This window comes from Apteryx rowi, unplaced genomic scaffold (assembly GCF_003343035.1).
Source record: "Apteryx rowi isolate R43461 unplaced genomic scaffold, aptRow1 scaffold_29, whole genome shotgun sequence".
NCBI lineage: Eukaryota > Metazoa > Chordata > Aves > Apterygiformes > Apterygidae > Apteryx > Apteryx rowi.
Window position 1 is genome coordinate 4,055,817 of NW_020449307.1, and position 19,215 is coordinate 4,075,031.

At 41.3% G+C, this 19,215-nt stretch overlaps 1 protein-coding gene across 2 annotated transcripts in view; it reads right to left on the reverse strand.

Annotated features, from left to right (window-relative positions):
* The window catches only part of ADARB2 (adenosine deaminase, RNA specific B2 (inactive)), a 325,694-nt gene that overhangs the window by 84,814 nt on the left and 221,665 nt on the right, over positions 1–19,215 (reverse strand). The gene's annotated exons all lie outside the window — the stretch shown is intronic.

The following is a 19,215-nucleotide window of genomic DNA, read 5'->3' on the forward strand; positions in this document are numbered from 1 at the left end:
CACTTGTGCAATGCATTTCAGCAGCCAAGCAGTGGAGCAAGCAGCTTTGGGGGAGTAGCACTGGAAACATCTGGGAGAGCTTTGAACACCTTCACATGGCACACCTGCTGCGGAGACCCTCCACCCAGGCCCAAGGCTCTTGGAAGACCTACTGCTTCCTTCTTCACTTTAAAAGCTGAAGAGTGCTCAAATGCAGGATTCACAGATCCTGAGGCTGTTTTGTGGAAGCCACAGTAAGGTATTCTCCAGAGCAGACACCCGAGAGTCCTAAAACAGGGTTCGTTGACTTGTGGACTCAGGGAGCACTGAAAATCTCTGAAAAGAAAGGCTACAGTAGGATATGGTGGTTGGGAAGGGGCAAAATCTATGGCAAAAATATGGACATTAGACAAGCCACTGATGCACTGCATGGACATAGTGTTATAAACTGATATAAATTATTGTTAAAAGGCATCACAAAGTTCTGTGCTCTGGCAATGAATGTTGTCTTCACATGGGTTCTGGGCAAGTAATTCCTCAATCGCTTTTTTTTTTTTTTTGAGTGGGTGCTGTTTTGTTGACCCATTCTGCCAGTATTCAACATAAAATAGGTAAAGAGAAAGCAACCAGTAATGCAGGATCTGCTGTTCCCCTGCTGATCTGTCAGTAAAACAAAATACCTTGTAGTCTTCAGAGTGAAGGAGACAACTGGGGTTTTTGTACTGAGTTTATACAGTAAAGTTATTGGAATATTTGTTCACTATAAAAATGTAGGCACTTTTCTAAATAAAATAAGCTATCTGAGTGTAATGATTCTAATCTATGCACAGCTATAGTTATTTCCCTTTAAATGTCAGCAAAACCTCAACTTCAAACTGAAATCTAGCTTCTTTGTTATGGAAATGAAAAAGCAACATTAGAAATCATTTGAAATAATTCATTTTTATTTTCATCTCACTCTGTGATAAATTTTAAAAGAGTCGAGCTCAGTCCCCAAAGCGTATAAAATGTTATTTCTCCCCAAAGTAAGCCTAGACTGCAGATTGAACCCTGAACTTAAGACTCTTGTGGAAAACAAGGTGTACAGTGGAAATACTAAGTCAGCACAAACCATAAGGGTGCTGCAGTGATGCTGAGGATTAGGCTTGCTCTTTGAGCTTGCTTCCCATAGAAGGCAAAAAAAGAGGTGAATATCCTTACCTAAAGAAAAATGACTACGGAGCAAGCAATAATTCTTACATTCCATTTTGGTAATACCTTCAATTTAACAACTGTCTGTGAAAAGGAGTTTCTCACAATGAGTTATTTAGTCACTATGCCATCTAGGGTATAACTGTCATTCGGGAGGGAACATCCATGCTATGATTTGCTGTCAGTCTGTTGTACACTGTAAGTCCATTCATTTTTTCCCCTAACAGGTGAAGATAACACTGTGATACACAGTAAAAGATAGATGATAAAAACAATTCTTTAAGGAAAAAAATAGTCGCAAGGGGTTTGGCAGGAAAATATGATAAAATGTTCCATTCTCCTTTTTAAAGTACCATAATAAAACATGTCTGAAGTGAAGTACAGATAATATAAACAGCAGAACACGGGTCTGCAATCCCAGCGTGATATCGCATAAGGAGCAATCATAAAGCATTCCCACCACACTTGCCTGTCACACGTTATTAACATGAATGTTTAGGACTATTAAATAATGCTGCTAAAGGGACATAATCAACTTAAAAAAAGTTGTTGTATTTGACCTGACGGAATTATAAATGATTTCAAAAACAAAGATTTTAAAGCCGGAAGGGACAATTTCGATCTTCTCAGGCAGCTTCCGAGCATAGCACTGACCATAAAAATGTTGCAACACAGTTTCCTGCAACTTGCTCAGTAACTTGCAACTGGTAAGAACACCAAACAGAAAATATTCTGCTCTATTTAACAAAACCTTTTATGACCAATTTCACTCTTTCCACAAATTACCTAATAAGTGATTGTCGTTCTTTTTTTGCTGATTGAATCTTTCAAGGAACAAGGAGGGAGAAAAGGAGGCTAAAACAAAACTATTATAAGCTATGGCAGCAAGATGCAAAGTGATGTATTTAGTACTACTTTTCCTTCTTTGCCTAGGTTTCAGGTTGACAAYATCCTTGTAAAAGACAAAAGCAAAACTAGCCTGTGACACAGCCAGTTACTTTTTTGTCACCCTCTATTTAGGGTGACATATCAGAGAGGTGATATCAGAGATATCTGCATTGACATTARAAAGCCATTATAAGCAATTTAAACTCTGAATTGATCTTGACACATACGTTCAGGTCCTCCTAATATGGCCTTTCTGTAGTGCTATACTCTAACCCAGAACAAGCATCACTCTATAAATGGAGGAGATAATTATGCTTTATTGATTAGACCTGCCAGGTACGAATGGAAACCAGGCAGCTAGCTGAGAGCTGCCATCAGTGCAGTTTTTAAATTGTAGTATCTCAGTCCTTTCCTTTTCTAATATTTCCTAAATGCAGTCATCTAAAATGGAAACTTGGACCCAAAAAAGTTTTGCCACTGACTTCAATGGAAACTAGTATGTCAATGTAGATTTGAAAAATATGACTTTATATTCTTTCCACAGTCTTGTCACAATGTTCCCTGCTTACTCAGTTTCCACTTAACAAGGACTCAGTGTCCTCTCCCCAAATGCTACCCATGAACCCCTCAGAGCTTCACAGGCTGCCCCACTCTGTAACACACTGCAACATCCTTCCCAGCTGCTTAATACAAATGTCACTTTTTAATATAATGTCAGCACTGACGGACTACAGTTTTGCCCAAGTAAGGATTTTAGCATCTGCTCCATAGCACTGTAAAACATATATAACAATCCTGTAACAACCGCACCACAGTAGATTAATCAACAAACTTTGTTTCCTGTTTATAGCAACCCCCCAACCAAGCATTTCTCAACCTTCTGCCTTTTGCCAATTAAAATACCCAATTAACCAGACATGCTAGTCAGAAAAAAAAGAGAATGTAGCAATTCCATGTCTAAATTTACCTTCTTACTTTTTGAGAGAAGAAGTATGTTTTTCAGGATTATTAATAATCATTTAAACTGGTGACCCACTGCATCGAAAAACACTGAAATTGTTCACAGCCATTACTATAACGCACTTACACTCAGATGATCAATTTGGGGGTTATCTCCATAGGTATAAATAAAATAAATTATGCCTTTTCTTTGCCTGCTTTCTTGGTCTCACTGATCAACTACTGAGATGACTTTCCTCATATTTGCAGTTTCCAGTCTTGTCCTAGACTGACACCTGGGTTCAGTCTCTCCATCCGCAGGGGATATGYGTCCCAATAGGACTGTGTCCCAGCGCTTACTGTAATTTTTTTGCCTGGCACTTTGCTCTGCATAGTACAAAGCAAGAATAGACTCATAGATCTCATAAAAGAGAAAATGTTTCTATATGGAAAAACTACTTAGTACACTGAAATCCAAGCATGTGTGACAGAACTCGACATCCTTCCTTCTTGTGTTGTGGATTCCTACATTGACTCTGGAAAGTCTATAGTAATAGACTTTTGGAAGCAATGTCCAGCTCTAAGTGTGAAATGTGCACAGTGGCCAGGTTGCCTCAAGCAAAAATGCAGACTTTACCTCGTCTTCAGGGGTATGTCTCAATGAAMCCACTGAAGCTGTGATTGCAGGAAATACTAGTATGCTTTTTCTAGCCTTCCCAACATTGGTGAAGATGTCAAGACTTGACAGGGTGGGCTTCTCCACAAGCTACAGACCTGTGTACGCATGTCAGGTCCTCAGCGTACAGAGGAACGTGCACYGCTGTGCATCCCTGCGCTAGAGACAGGCGCTGCTCGGCTGTACTGACCTGGCTGTACCCTGGGAGGCTGCGATGAGCTTTGTGTTGCCAGCAGAAAGATTCCTGAGTGATGCTGAGATTACAACCAGCTGCTCCATGAGGCTACTGCAAGCCCATATTTTTATATCAAAAACGTAGAAATCCCATTTTAAGTAAAAAAGAGAAGTGCAGCTGTCTCTGTAAGGGAACAAACTGCTTGGAGTGTGTTATATCAAAACCTCTATCAATTCATAGGCACAACAATATCATGATTACAGAATTGATTCATTATATTAAGAAACAGTTTGATAACTTGCAGCCATAGGGAAACATTTACAAGGCCCAAGCCTCCTTTTACACCCTCTGTGACTCTGCAGGCACGAATGGACTCATACCTCTACAAAAGAGGACACACAGGCCCACTGCATCGAGAAGAGAAAGAGAAACAGGACCAGTTTCTTGTTYTCTGAGGCACCAGTAAGTCCCCACATGTCTCGCTGACATGCTGCCCGGCCCGCTGCCCGGCGGATGAAGGGCTGCTCTGTAACTGCCTTGTCCRCAGAGCAGCACTAGCTTGGGTTTTTCTCACTTCTACAAAGTCCCCAATTTTAATAAAGTTGTATAGATAGAAATCTAGCATCCTGAGATATCTGCTGCTATCAAACAGAGCTTAACAGGTTCAAAGGTTACCAGGAGCAGCAGAGCATGATCACAGAAATCTGATTTTGTTAGGAATGCAGCCCAAAAACATGATCTGTTCTGTAGAAATATGCCCATCACAGGAATGGCTGCTACCATGAGGGGAGATAAAAAGATCGTCAAACTCCTTTGACTGCCTCACTGGCCCTTCCAGTCTCTGCACTGCAGCAGCAAAAAATGTACCAAAAGAGAACAAAAATGTTTAGCTTACCATTCTATACCCTACATAAACCACAGAATCCCCACAGATTTCACAGAAYGTATCTGGATCTAAAAGAGTCTAGCTTTAACTCACAGGGCAAATTGCCTCTCTGTAATAGTTTTTAATTGTTTTAAAGGCCTTTCAGCCAAGAAATCTGAAACAAAGAACCATGAACAATTTGTTATGCTAAGAATTATACCTGTAGCTAAGTGTGTGAAAAGTCTGAGTGATATACAGGGCACATTTCCTCCCGTGATAAAATAAGAATGACCTTCGTGACTTCATTTAGGTTCCACCTCTCCTGAGTTATGAGCTGTTCCTCACTTGCAAGGTATATCCCATATCTCACTCAAACTCTCAGTGGACCACGAAACTCCCTTCCAGAAAAAATTATCCTTCCCTCAGTCTGCTGAGGATTACCCATGTCAGGGGAAGTTATATGATTGTCTTTAGTGCTGCTAGGAATTACTTTCAGGATGTTTCAGCTCATTACCTCAAGCCTTCATCAGCTATTTCCCGAGTGCGGTAACCTTTGTCATGCAGGTACTGTATATATCTACAGCATTGATTCTGCTTCTCCTGCTGCATGCAATATATGTAAACAGACAATAGCGTTTTACTACTGGCTAGCAAGATGCAAAATGGTAACAGATCTAGCAGCTACAGAACACAGATAAAACCTTGAAGTAATCAGTTGAACTGTCTTGGAACTAATTCCATGATACAGTGGAAGCAATTATTTGTATTTATATACCTTATTGTAAAACACGGTTGGTGCTAAATCAATCCTGTTACTGTTGTCAAGGACACATTTAGCCCCAGATATTCCTCTTTTAATCGGTAACTAGTTATTAATTAATTAGATAGCAATCATTGTTGTATTTCATACACATGCATATTATTATTGCACTTGCTTTTGTACCTTCGGTCAGATCATTGCCAATTTACTGTGCACGCAATTGTGCTAATGCACTTATATGTAAGCAATTATCACAATGGCAGGGCACCTAATATTTGACCTAAAATTCTAGAGAACTATTCTTACCGCTGCTTTCTTGTTTCCAGCGCCAGCCTGCTCATGCCCGGATGAGGCGGCCCAGAAGTGGGAGACAGCCCAGCTCCTAGCAGCGGCAGCGAGAAGGGAAGATGGAAACCAGCAGCGGCCAGCCAGGAGCCGTGGAAGGGAAATGGGGCTGAGGCCTTTGGAAAGCGGTGCCTGAGCGGGCGCCGCAGGAGGCCGTGCCACGGGGAGCCGCCGCAGCTGGGCACAGCGGAGCTCAGCGCAGCGGCAGCCTGCGGCGCGGGCCAAGCCGCTGCCTGCACCCGCGGTGCCAAGAGCACGGCTGGTAAACGCGCTGAGCGAGGTAGGCAGGCTGTGCAGCAAACGGGCTGGTATTCGCTCAGAGGAGGGTGTCTTACAGCTCTGCTTTGCCTGCTCTACTACAGGGAGAAAGGTAGTTTCCCTTTCTTTCTGCCTCCGCTCTGCAAAATCATCAATTTTAATGGTGGGGCTGAGACCGTCTGTGAAGAGAAATGTATTTGTTCTGTACAGTAAACAAAGAGGGAATTCTCTGCCCCCCGACTATTAATGATGCTTAGCTATGCTTTCTAAATAATATATTTTTCAGTAGATTTTTCTTCTGGTCTGAAAGCTTTTAGCAGGAGCAGATGCCAACTGTATCAAAAGAGAAACAAATAGTAGTAGAAAACAAACTTTATCAGAATTGCATTTAATAGGGGCCAGAAGCACTGCACTGAGGATACTCAGCTGAAGTAGTTCAGTGAGAGATAGCTAAACTTTTTACTGTGCTCAATTAAATAGAGAGGCCTGAACTGGAGATTAGCTGTTTATCAGCTGCATGATGGAATGAGAAACAGCTGCAACATATTTCAGGGCAAGTTTGATATTTTATTCACTATAAATCCAAAGAGTCAAATTCTGCTCTGGATTCTGGAAAAAAGGCATTAGCTTCTTGCACTGTTGTGTGGCTTCATGCCCATTTGTATCAGGGTAAATTTTGTTTACGTTGGTTCAGTTAATCATCTTAATTTCACAACAACAAAAAGGACTCTTAACATTTGTGATGATAACAAGTATATGTGCAAAGAAATAAGCTCCCAGAATAGAATACTTGGCAGGGGTAGCAAAACACAGCTCCTGGTTACCATCGGGACATTTCTCCCCGTGTTCCTTAGGAGTCCTTTGCAAGGATTTCACTTCAGGAATGCACGGTAACTCCAGCAGTTTCCCTCCCAGGCTTGAGTTTTCTTTCCTGATCTCCACCAAAGTCCCCAAACGCTGCCCCTCATCCCAAATGACAGCTCCCGGGTGCCTGATGGGGTCATTTCTGCATTTTGAGCTTTTATTCCTGAGCCCTCCAAGTTCCTTTCAGGTTTGGGGCAGAGAAGGGCCCTGCTTCCCCATGCAAAATATCACTGCCTAGGAAAGGCAAACTGGCAGCTCTCATCTCCCAGCCGACATCTTACGTGTAGGAAGGGGGGGGGGGGAAGGGCTGCTAACCACTACAGTGCCAGTGTTTAATTTACTCAGATCAATTCCCGTCAAAGGCAGCCTGCAAGCCTTTTTTTTTTTCTGTCTTGTCTTTGCAATGTTGCTTTCTTTCCTGCTGATCAGTTCGGCCTCGTTGGCATTTATCTTATGACCTGTTGTTATCGTGGGCTCCCCACCAGACCCCTCCCATTTGCACAAGTCCCTCCTGGTCTGCAACACGGAAATCTTTGCTCAGATTTCAGCTTGATTTCAGCTCATTTACGTGACAAGAACGCTACTCTGTCTTTAAGGACTTTGGCTTTCTAGTTTGGCTTGTTTGCAGACTTTTTGATAAAAGAAACCGCACCCCCCCCCTCCTCCCCTTCTTTTTTCAGAGGGAGGGTTTAAGAGCTCTCTAAATTCATAATATGTGYGAGAGAAGCTGCAGGAAAAGATGTAATATTTTGAAAATTTACACTCATTTTTGGCTCCTGCCTATTCACAGAAGGAAAAATTTCAAAATACCTATATCAAAGACTAGTAAATCTGAAAGTCATGTTACTGAACCCCTTTTTTATGAATGCAGGATTTAAAAGGAAAATTTATGCTGTAGCTTGCCAGTGTTTTGGGGAATGCTATTCATTTATTCCCTGTCAGTGTTCTCCAGAACATGATGGCAGCAGCAGCCGTATCCCTCCTGTACTTTAATTTCCCTCAAAGTCCAAATGTAAAACATGCAGCTGAAGGTTCTTGCCCTGGAAAAGTAGAGGGCATGCCCTATCATAACGATTGTTATGACTATGAACAAAAATACCCTCCACTTAAAAAAAAAAAAAAAAAAAAAAAAAAAAAAAAGAGAGAAAAGTCTACCATCTGCTTGGGGTTTATATGGCAACCTAGGCACTTCACAGTTTTATTTTTTTAGAGTTTATGTGAATTTATGAGTCAAATATCTGTTTATTTAGTGAAGAAATACATTTTTAACATGTCTCAATGCCTTCTCCACTTAACAGCCAACTCCTAGAGGAACAAGGGCAAATACAATTCATGGACACCTGAAGCAGTGCTAAGATACTTGCCTGAATAACTCTTGCTGGCTTAGGCCATGTAGAAACTCAGATAGACATGTATTAATTATGACCAGAGYGAATGTGCTACTGCATTAAAGAAGGTGTATTTTTGAAGAAGACAGGCACAAAATGGGAAAAAAAACATTTCTGTGTCAAGAAGTCATACCTGCTATTCTGGTAATGTCCATGTAACTCTGTACTATGATCTCTAAGATGAACTTTCCAGCAAGATCCCCCAAGTCATCAAGTGCCAAAGAGACACTCCAGGACAGCAGAGCTATTACCAGAAGCCAGTGTTGGAAAGTTGCAGCAGTCAGCCTACACTAATAAGACAACGTTAACTCCCTCTGTGGATATCAGGTACAGATGCTGGATGACCTTGAGCATCCATCGCCACAAAAGGCAGCAAGCTACAACTGTGTTTTAATGTGTTGCAAACCCTGTCCAGGAAGTGCAGAACCCCTGGGCTGAGCTCAGAGGTTGCTGATATATATGATCCATATGTATGCATGTGCCAGGGCTTATTCTTTTTGGAGCGGCTGATAACTGCCTTTAGCATCTGTGAAGATGTTTTCCAGAACGGTGACCCTCCTGTGCCATTCTTCTTCTCTCCATGTTATCACCAGCACTGTTAGTATAATGACCTTTTATTAGCATTATTATAGGACACTGTTTTAGGTGAATCATGCTGCTATTCCAGGTGGTACAACTGTTAACTTTTGGCTGCTGAGGACAGTTTTAGGCTATCTAATCTGTTTCCATTTTCATTTGAATTGCTGACACCCAGGCACAGAGACTTCAGAGTGGCTCAGCTTTGTGTCTTCTGGTGTGCATCCAGTGAGCTCACCTGTCCCCCTCATTGATGCCATAACCATGAGCCTTCAAGGAACTTGACTTTTTGGCTGCTCCCTTTTATTTTCTAGCTCTGCTTTTTTGGCTGCCGAACACTGATGGCCAAGACTTAGTTTGCAGAGGGTTTCTGACTAGCTTGATGAGGTTTAAATATAAATACTCAATTTCTGCTCAACTCTCAGATTCTGATTTTCTGCAATGACCAGGAAAACCAAGCCCCAACAGCTTAATTGTGTTCCTATTATGAACTATTGTTCCGTATTATGAGTGTACATGGATCATTAGGCACTGAGAGTTGGAGTGACTCATGTGTGTATCAAGGAGAGTGGAAGAAAAGAGGGGGCTGACTTGAGAGTAATGAGTTTATTCTCCAGTATCCCTGATAGGATTATTCCTTAAAAGTATAGTGCAAAGTTGATTTGGATAAAAACTAATTATGAAATGAAGCCAGTGTTGCAGACTTCACCCTCCCCACAAGACCTTGGAGACTCACATTATTCATTGCGTTTAACCTAATAAAGCAGTGACCCACATAGAAAGGAAAGGAGTTGACTGTAATTATTTCTGTGAGTAATAGCGCCCAGTTCATAGAAGAAGCCCTAAAAATAGGAACTCAACAATGAAGTGACATGAGAAAAAAAAAACACAAAAAACAGAAATTGTGGGATTTCTAGGCTATTTCTCTGAATAAACTGAAGCACATTCATTTTGTTCATTTGACCCAAGTGTGTTTGTTTAGGCGATGTTCTCTTTCCACTTTCAGTTTTTAGAGGTGAACTGGATAAAGACAGTGAGAAGAAATAGCACCCAAGGAATTTATGCAGCAAATCAGTGTGGCTTCAGTAACATGGGTTCATTTGGGGGACATCTCAGTGTAGCACTGATTTTTAAGGTAAGATTGTCTGAATTCACAAGGTCTGATTACTTGGCTAGTGCCTGGCAGTAGGTGTGATGAAGAACAGGTTAAGAGCAATCACAGGTGCTTTCATAGCAAATGTCTAGACCAGTACAGAAGACAAATAGGAAGTAATTCTTATTTTGCTTGAAACTAATGACTTTTCAATTAGAAAATGGAAAGGATAAAAAAGCAGCATGAATTTGTCTAAAGACAATATTGAAGTATTTAAGGTGGAGGAGAAAATGCTGAAGGAGGAGGAAAGGTTTATGGATACATTAACATGTTATGTTTCTTGGAATTCAGTCTAAGAAGCTGATGGGTATCATGGGACTTAGAGAATATTGATTGTTTTAGCTGAGTAGAACTTCGTGATGAAAGGAGATGGATAATTTACCTACTTTTCCAGTGAATATACATAATTATCTCCCATTTATGTTTTTCAAGAGTTCTTAGAAATATTTTATCTTAACAAAGGTTCACATCATGCGTCATGCATGTGGAAAAAAAAGAAAAAAAACCTTGCTCTGTCTAATTTTGCTGCCATCAGAGATCCAAACTCTCACCTCAGATAAGATGTTCATATAAAGAAAGCACTAAATGAATAACAAAGGATTTTACTTTCTAAAAGAACTTCAACTTGTAGGAGTCAAATCTCTACTGTTGTTTGGTTGTACCAATGTCTTGTATTGGTAAATAGATAGAGCACACTATACATCCATTATAACAACAAGCCTTTTCTGTTCATTAGCTTTGAACAATCCTAAAATTAAAGTCCTAAATATATTCCATATATTGAATATTTTACAACATGCATAAACACTCTACTGTGTGTGTATGTGTATGTACATTCCTTTCACATTCCAGTTTGCCTGAACAGTTTAGCTGAGATCAAAGGGGAATGAGAAATGTTGCTTTTCTCCAAAACTACTATACAAATGCACTGTTTAAACACTAACAGATGCAATAAAATAAAATAGAAAAATAAGTTCTCCATTATTCAGCAAGAAGGGAGAAGTCCATTTACTTCTCAAAAAGAGTCACTGGAGTGCTGAGGGAACTGCTGGCTCTGAACTGTGGCTATTCCAAGGGCCCTGGCATTTTGTTTTATCCGTCATTCTTGCGTTGCGATAGTATGCATACCATACAGTTGGCACAAGCACCACAAGAGGGAGTTAGTCATCATAAAATATATGGCGGTAGCTTGATTCTGATACTCTGGACATAGAAGAAAAAAAATCTGTCTGAATAATTAAGGCTTCCTAGATGTGACTACAGATAAAAATAGATAAAGACTGCAATTTTGGCATGCCTGTAACACTCCAGCTCAAACAGTGAAGGCTTTGCATGGAACTCGACCAAAGAAAAATTCACTCCAGGCGCTTGTATTACAGCTCCATTTAGTGGAGCAGAACGATCATGGCTTGTATTAAGTAGATAATAATGAAGCATCATAAACAATATAAGGATGCAAGTCCAGGAGGAAGCTGGAGCTTTAATGAGGTCCAGCTTGCCGGGAGCTTTTTGAAGTGTCCCTAGCTCACTTACACAGCCAGAAAGCAACAAAGGCGCCTCTGACAGCTGTAAGAGTGTCTGGTTTAGAAGGAAGTTTTATGTGTTGATGACTCCGGACTGGGATTCAGCTTTCATGTACTAACTAGCTCTGCTTGCTGCCTGAGCCGTAATCATTCTCAACAAACTCTCTCCCCATAATGCTTCATACAAATAATAATTCTTCACAAATCAGATCCACAGCATCAGCTTCCTGCGTAGGTGAGTCTGGTTCATAGCGGTAAATAACAGAAGTTAGCAGAGTCCACACTGTGTCTCACCATCCATTTTTAATAAGCAATCTCTACTCTGAAGGGAAGAAGTCAAACACCAGTTCTGTGGACTTATAGATGGGATGATGTATTTACTATTATGCTAGCAGCCAGGTCAAGCAGCTAAATCAGATTCACCCCTTTCTAAATGCACTTTAATCACAGAGGGCTCTTCAGATTTTTTATAAAGGAAAATGAGATATTTTTAATTTTCTTTTTTTTCCAGAGAGCTATGATTTATTTTGGCTTGCTTTTAAACTTTTTTTTAATATAAATATATATATACACACACATATACACACTCACTTGAGAAAAATGCCTTTGGTTTATAAAGATTTCCTCCTTGAAGATATTAAAATTATTCATTCATTTCTTAAATGGACATGAGCCATTAATTAACTATCACCTTCATTACAGCTCTCTTTTAACTACTATTAGCTAGACAAGCAGTATATTTGGACTTCCACACCTCTGTCAAAAGTGTTTGGTTTAGCATACCCAGTGCTCTGAAAGTCCTGAACATGCTCTATATCATGCAGGACTCAAAGCCTTACATGCCAGTATATTATAGTGGAGGTAGCAGAGTGGTTAAGCCCATGCTATGTCAGTACCGGGCAATCCTTTTGGGCTCCTGCTGAAGGCTGTTCCTAGCTAACCTGGTCATTTGGAAAGTCAAAGGTGGTGGGAAGTGACACTAACCACACCGTTCCCTAAGGAGCTATGGAGCTGTGCTGCGCTTTGACCACGCTGGCCCCATATGTCTGGGCAACATGTCTGGGCCATATCTCTGAGCCCAGGGTCTGAAGCAGGGGAATGACTCTACCCTTGCATGCCACTGCAGCAACTCTTCTCCTGAGGGAAGCATCCCATCGCAGCCATGCTTCCTCCTTGCCTCTGCGGGAGCCCGGAGAGCCGAGCTGCCTGCCGTGGCTGCCGAGGAGAGCATGAGGGTGGGGTGGACCCAGCTTGTGTGTGGTGAGATGTGGAAGGGGAAGAGGAGTGTGGCCCTCCAAGAAGCAGCCTCCAGGTAGAGGCTTTCTCATCTTCCAAGTAGAAGCTGGGTGGCAAGCCCAGTTTTCGAGGGTCTCCTGTGACCGTGCATCCCAGATGCTCCTTCTTTCTCTCCTTGTCTTGTGCCATGAGTGACCTTGGCCTGAACAGGCCTCAGTCCCTCATTACCAGGACTGCTGAGAAGCTTTGAGCAAGTGGTGGTGAGGGAAGGGAAGGTGGGGTGGGGGAGAGAGGGAGTGAGATGTTCTCACACATTCACCCTCCCCATTCCTGGGCAAAGAGGACCCGTTCCTGCAAACTGGCACGCACCTTGCTGCAGCAAAGCCTGTCAAACAGCACCGCAAAATGTGGCAAACCGCATGGGTAGGTTGCTACCACAGCAGGAATGCTCCTGCTGCGTTTGGCTCTGTTTGCGTGAAGACTGATAAGCCATTTCAGATGCATATTCCTGCAGTGAGTGCTTTGTGCAGATGGCTGCTCTCATTCTTTTGGCAGGCAAAAATCACAGTCTTGCCATTTCCAGACTGAAAGCACATGACCTCCCTGCTTTGGGCTCGCGGCATAACTCTAGTACCAAAAACGTAGTTACCTGGACATTAAGAGGCAGTGCCACCTGCTCCCTTAGACAGCCCTTAGCAGCATCTTCAACACAGGTTAAATAGAGCTCGTTCTTCTATATGACAGAAGAAATATCCTTGTCTCCTAGTTCCTTGCATTCACTCATTTGTCTGTCTATAAACTACCTGTTATCACTTATCTTATTATGACAGAGATTTAGAAATACTACTTTGGCACAATGTAACAAGATGCCACCGGTGGGCTGAGCTGCAGAGATCTGTCTGTGCACGCCTCCCCAGCCTGAGGAACGGCTGAGATCATGGGAATGGGCTTGCACCTCCTTTACTGGGGGCTACACCAAGTTAAATTACCCTGCGTTTGCCACAGGCAGGTAGTCGGAGCATTACCGTCACTCAGCTGATACAAAATAAAGTGTTGTTTTGCAGCGATGGCTGTATTTCCATGTATAACCCCCTCGGTGTGGCTGCATGCATGTGCTGACACTACGAGAGTGAGAGGGCAGACGCCTTTCTACCTTGTTAGTTCTTTTCCTCTGATGCTGTGTAAGTAGCCCTTCTGCGTCTCCCCTTGATTTTGCATGGATTATACATGTTAAAACGTGGTAGTTTCTTCATCTAAGACTCTATCTGTAATCTCTTTGGGACATTAATCATCTTTTATGTTGGGCTTGTATGGGGGTAACGGGGCGGTCCTGGTTCCTCAATTGTGAGCCTAGAAGTGACTCCAATCTTATTAGCAGCTAGGATAATAATAACAGTATCCAGTGCACTAACGCTGTGCCTCTAAATTGCTTCTTTTGCCATTGTTTTCCTTAAGAAACTGTAATCCTATAAATGTCTTGACTGCCCGTTGCTCTGATTATAAAAAGCAACTTTCCCACATACAGAGAGTCAGAAATAGAAGGCTGAAAATCAAAAAAATATATATTGCACAAGCATTTCTCTGGTCCCTGCCATTTCCTTCTCTTGCATCTCACTGTCAGGAGCTACACACCTACCTATCAGCTGCTTTTCTTTGTGTAGCAGGAGATGAAGAAAGTTATAAAGATTGTAGCTGGTCATTTGACTAGACAAAACTGTTCACATAAACACATTGGAATGGCTTCTCAAAACTCGGTGCCAGCTATGTGCTGTCCCTCTTTGCACCAGAGTCAAATCTATCACTGACAACCTCCGCCCCAGCTTAATTGCAACACAGGTGAGAGGGCATGGTTGCAAGGAAGTTGGCAGATGAGGATAGTTAGAGAAATAAAGTGAAGGAGGCAGGAACAATTGATACTGCATGAAAATGAAGTCTATTTTACAACACACAAAGAAACAGGCTTTTCTTGGGAAGTGGATCATAGGCTGGGCTTTTTCATACACCACAGTGCTTATTCTTCATGTGACATTGCTCACTAAGGTGACACTGAAGTCAGCTGGTAGGAATCCTTGATGTGCACACTGTGAAGAATCAGTGCAATGGGGATATCCAGATTGCTTTGGTCTGCAGATGAGGCTTATGGCAAATACGGGATTTAACCGCATTCAGATGGTTGCCTTATCTGCAGAAGGAAAAAGCCCTGCTGATACACACACAATACACAATGAGGTTATGTTTAAATAAACAAACTGGCTACTGCTCTGGCGGCTTTGGATGTGAACCAGCAACAGCAGTGTTAAGCAATTTCAAAGCAGAGTGAATGCGATTTTCACACTTATTCATTTTTAATTTAGGTCCATTTGAAATCCAAGCAACCCTCTATTATTAATTTGTTATGGCAATATTAATTAATGGTTTTGCTCTACAGCAGTAAGAATGTTGTTTAGACTGAGTGAGATAGATTAGAAGGAGTACAAGATTAGAAAAACAATCTGTAAACTGGTCAGATGCAGTTGGGGGTCACCTTGATTTCCTGAAATGAGCACACTGCACTCTGAAAATGTGGGAATTGCATGAACAGATTTCTACCAGTGCAGACTCATTAAGGCTGGCTGGGTCAGCACTTTTTACTGTTGTCTCCTATTTTGGATTACAAGAATATTAGCTCCCAAGGCAGGGCAAACAATTGTCAGACTGCCATGAAGGTTGATAATCAAAGAAATTGCATATTATTTCATGGACATTATGAGTTTATACCAAATATGCTAGGAAACAAGGGGTAATATTCAGTGATTCAGAGAAGGCACACAATGATGTGTTGTGATTTCCATTCTCTTGACTCTATCTCTGCTGTTTTCATTAGTTTAGCAAATATCCAGCCTCCTTTCTTGGATACTCTGACTAGCATGGTATGCCCACTCTCAGACCATCAGTAGCAATTATTTCTTAAACTTTAGTAGCATAGCATGGATAATAGTCCTAGTTTGAAGAAGGGTAGTAGCTGGTAGATTGATGGGCAAATTTTGTGACCATTTCAGCTGGTCCTTGGATTATTGCAGCTACCTCCTATTCACCCTTTACACATTCAAGGGCTTAGGTCTCCAAGCCATCATTGTACCTACTTAAGAGTGACAGAAGTGGATCAAAACACTGTTGAGAGCTGTAAAGAAGCCATAATCTGAATTATATTGTTTTTAAATTATGAGATATAAAAATGTTCCTCTTATAAAGTGTGATATGTTTTTGTTAATTTTGGGGGTATAATTTTGCAGTCAGCCCCAGAACAGTGTGGAACAATCACAGAGAAGAAATCAGAGGCACAATGATTTTCTTTTAAGAAAGCATCAGTGATGTAAAATGCTATAAGTGTTTCACAATGGAATTTCAGCACTGGCAGGTGAGGGGAAGGAGAGGCAGCTGAAGAAGCAAGTTGGACTGCAATGGCCCTAGGGAATTCAGCTATTCTTGCTTTGCTGTTCTTGCATTTTCTTGTTTTGCCTGAAACAGAAGGGATCAAGGTGGCAGGATTTCATATCTATGCTCTCCATTTCCTGGTGGTTCAGGAAGCCTCCTGCATAGGCAGCACCTATCAGGACAGACTGGAGGATATGGTGGTTCTTTTGACATTTTTACACTGAAACTCCCTTGGTCAACACAAAAAGTGCCTGTTAGGCTGAGGGCATGCCTGAGGGCCAGGCTGAGGAACGGCAGGTACCCACCGGGCATTTTGATGAGCGAGGCACAAATGTCAGAGGTCTGGAGGTCCAGTTCATAAGGACATCTGAACTCTTTTGACACTTCCTCAGACACTGGGAAATTCCTAAGTTCAGCAGAACTGGACTACCAATGTTATGAGAGTTCTGGCCTTTCCTACTTCCAGTCAGGCCAAACACTGGCCTGCTAAAGCCACTGATAAGAGCAAGGGCAACAGGAACATGCAGACATGCAAAGGTGGAATACTCTGTGTAAGGGACAACCACAGAGATAAATATACTCCTGAGTTCTATAAAATATTGAAAATATAGGTGAAACTGTTACACTTGATCTGGTTTGCTTTTCCCTACTATCATTGAGTTAGTTATCTGATATCCTAACAAGTAAGATGAAACACAGAAAAAGAGTGGGTGGTTGGATAGGACAATAGTTACTTCTTACTCTGTGAAGAAATTTCAAAATCTATCCCTAAGCCATTCAAGTTTTGGGGCACTCTCCTGCACTTAAACAGACTCGGACACCAAACAGGCTATGCCTACTAGAGGCCTACTGAAGCTGAAGTAGGCATAGCTTTGAAAACGTGGCTTGAAATGTGTCCTTGAGAACGTGGCTCACAGAGGATCAAGGAGAAGAGAAGGAGCTGAAACAACTTTTGGGGCAGCTCATTCTGACCGCAGTTCAGTGAGAATAACACTCTCACCGATACCGCTACCACCACTTCAGTTGACAAAACAGCCAGATGGTCTGAAGTACTGAGCAAAGAAAGTCACTTGATGAGATATTGCAAAATACAGCAAGAACAAGTAAAGATGTTTCTGGTTTTAATGCTTAAGCTATGATCCAGCTGAAGTCCGTGGAAATCTGTCTGTTGGTTTCAGTGGAATTTAGATTATGACTGAAATGGGTAACATAAACATGGATTTTGTGTCATGGATGCTGTATCTATTGGTGAAAGTGGTTAGTAGGGAAGTAAGCAGAAATCAGTGTTTTAGGGTAATCAGGGTTTATCTCTCAATTAATATGCTGAATTCTGGCATTAAAAGTGTCTGGCTAATCTTTTAGTTGGACAATACATAACCACTCAAAAAATACTGACAGAGAAAGTTCAATGGCACCCTTTTGCTGACATTTATACTTCCAGAACAGTGAGAAGATGAAGATAAGGAGGGCATAAGTCTACAAAAAGGAGAAAAGGACATAAAAAAGAAAATACACCCTGAAGAATATGTGTGTTGCCTTGTGAGCAATTTGGGACCCAGGTAAGATGTGATATTCAGGTGGAAAATGATTTTGAAACCAAGCAATCAGGTAATAGTTCAGAGAGATCGTGAACTGAGGTAATGATAGTTGTGGTGCCATCTCAGAATATGACAAATCATCATCCTGTGAATGGTAGGTTTCTTAGTTCGTGGTATTTAACTGCTGATCCACCTAGCAAAGTTCACTGGGAACAGCAAAGCAGTAAGTAAGATGGGAGGAAGGATTCTTCTTTATATCCAGTTGCTAGGTTTCCATGGGGCAGGATAGGCATGTTCTTAGAAACAAACTTTACTTTTTACAAAATTAATTAGCGCAAGAAACTGCATAGGGGAAACTGCATAAATCTCGCATTTAAATCTCATTCACCATTCAGAAGGGTACTGTGAGGAGGAAACTGCCAGGTTAGCTAAGACTTCTAAAACGTGTGCTAAGCACTGTGAAGGCCATTGTTTTTATTAAATTAGGTTGTTCTCCATGGGTGCATAGAGTCTATGAGGTAAGGGGAAAGAGGGGGAGGATTATGATGTATTTTAGAATTTCTTACATTTCTTACATTTCCTTTCTGGAAGCATAAGAAGGGAACTTCTGGTTCACCAGACATAATTCCTGGAAACTGCAGGCAGTCATGTCACATAAAGGATTCATTTCCTGATCAAACTCCCTCTTGCTAATGAACATTTTTACTAATGTTAATGAGAATTGCTACTAATAATTTGCATTTACACACTACTTAAGGATCTTAAAGTGTTCTTTCATAAAATATGCCCATTTTTTAGACAGGGATATTGGATTTAAATGACTTGCCTAGGGTCTCACAGCAAGCCAGCAGTAGAATGACTCTTAGAGCTCCTAGTGCTTTGCATTAAATCCTGGACATTAACAACTCCCTTCATAAAGGGAGCTTTGTAGTGGCGGATCACCTCCTGGTGCTGGTGGATCAAACCTTTTAGGATAGTGCAGGCAAACCAAGAAATTAATTGAACTTGTGTAATGCTTCTCAGTGTCTGCAAATCCTGGCTTCCTTTGAACCTAGAAAATTGACACAAGTCTGAGCATGCAATGCTAAGATAGCCTTTGGCATACGACCAACTATGAAATTTTGATTCACTAAGTATGTACCTCAGATCTGTATTTTCTATATGAATACATCAATAATCTCTACATTTGTTCCAGGAAAACTTCAGAGCATTAACCATTTCTTGTACTGTTGGAGATATAGTTCAAAAAATCAAAAAATAGACCTATAATAAAAATCCTTTAACTTTTCTTGCAGCTGAATTGCCAGGAGAGTTACTCTGACAAAGGCACGTTCCTTGTCATTGCTATCTTCTCTGAAAGGCACTGTTCTCAACAAAAAGTAACTCTAAAAGGAGGATATGGGGCATCCCGGTGTCTTCTGTTTATGAATTTCTTTCTGTCAAGAAA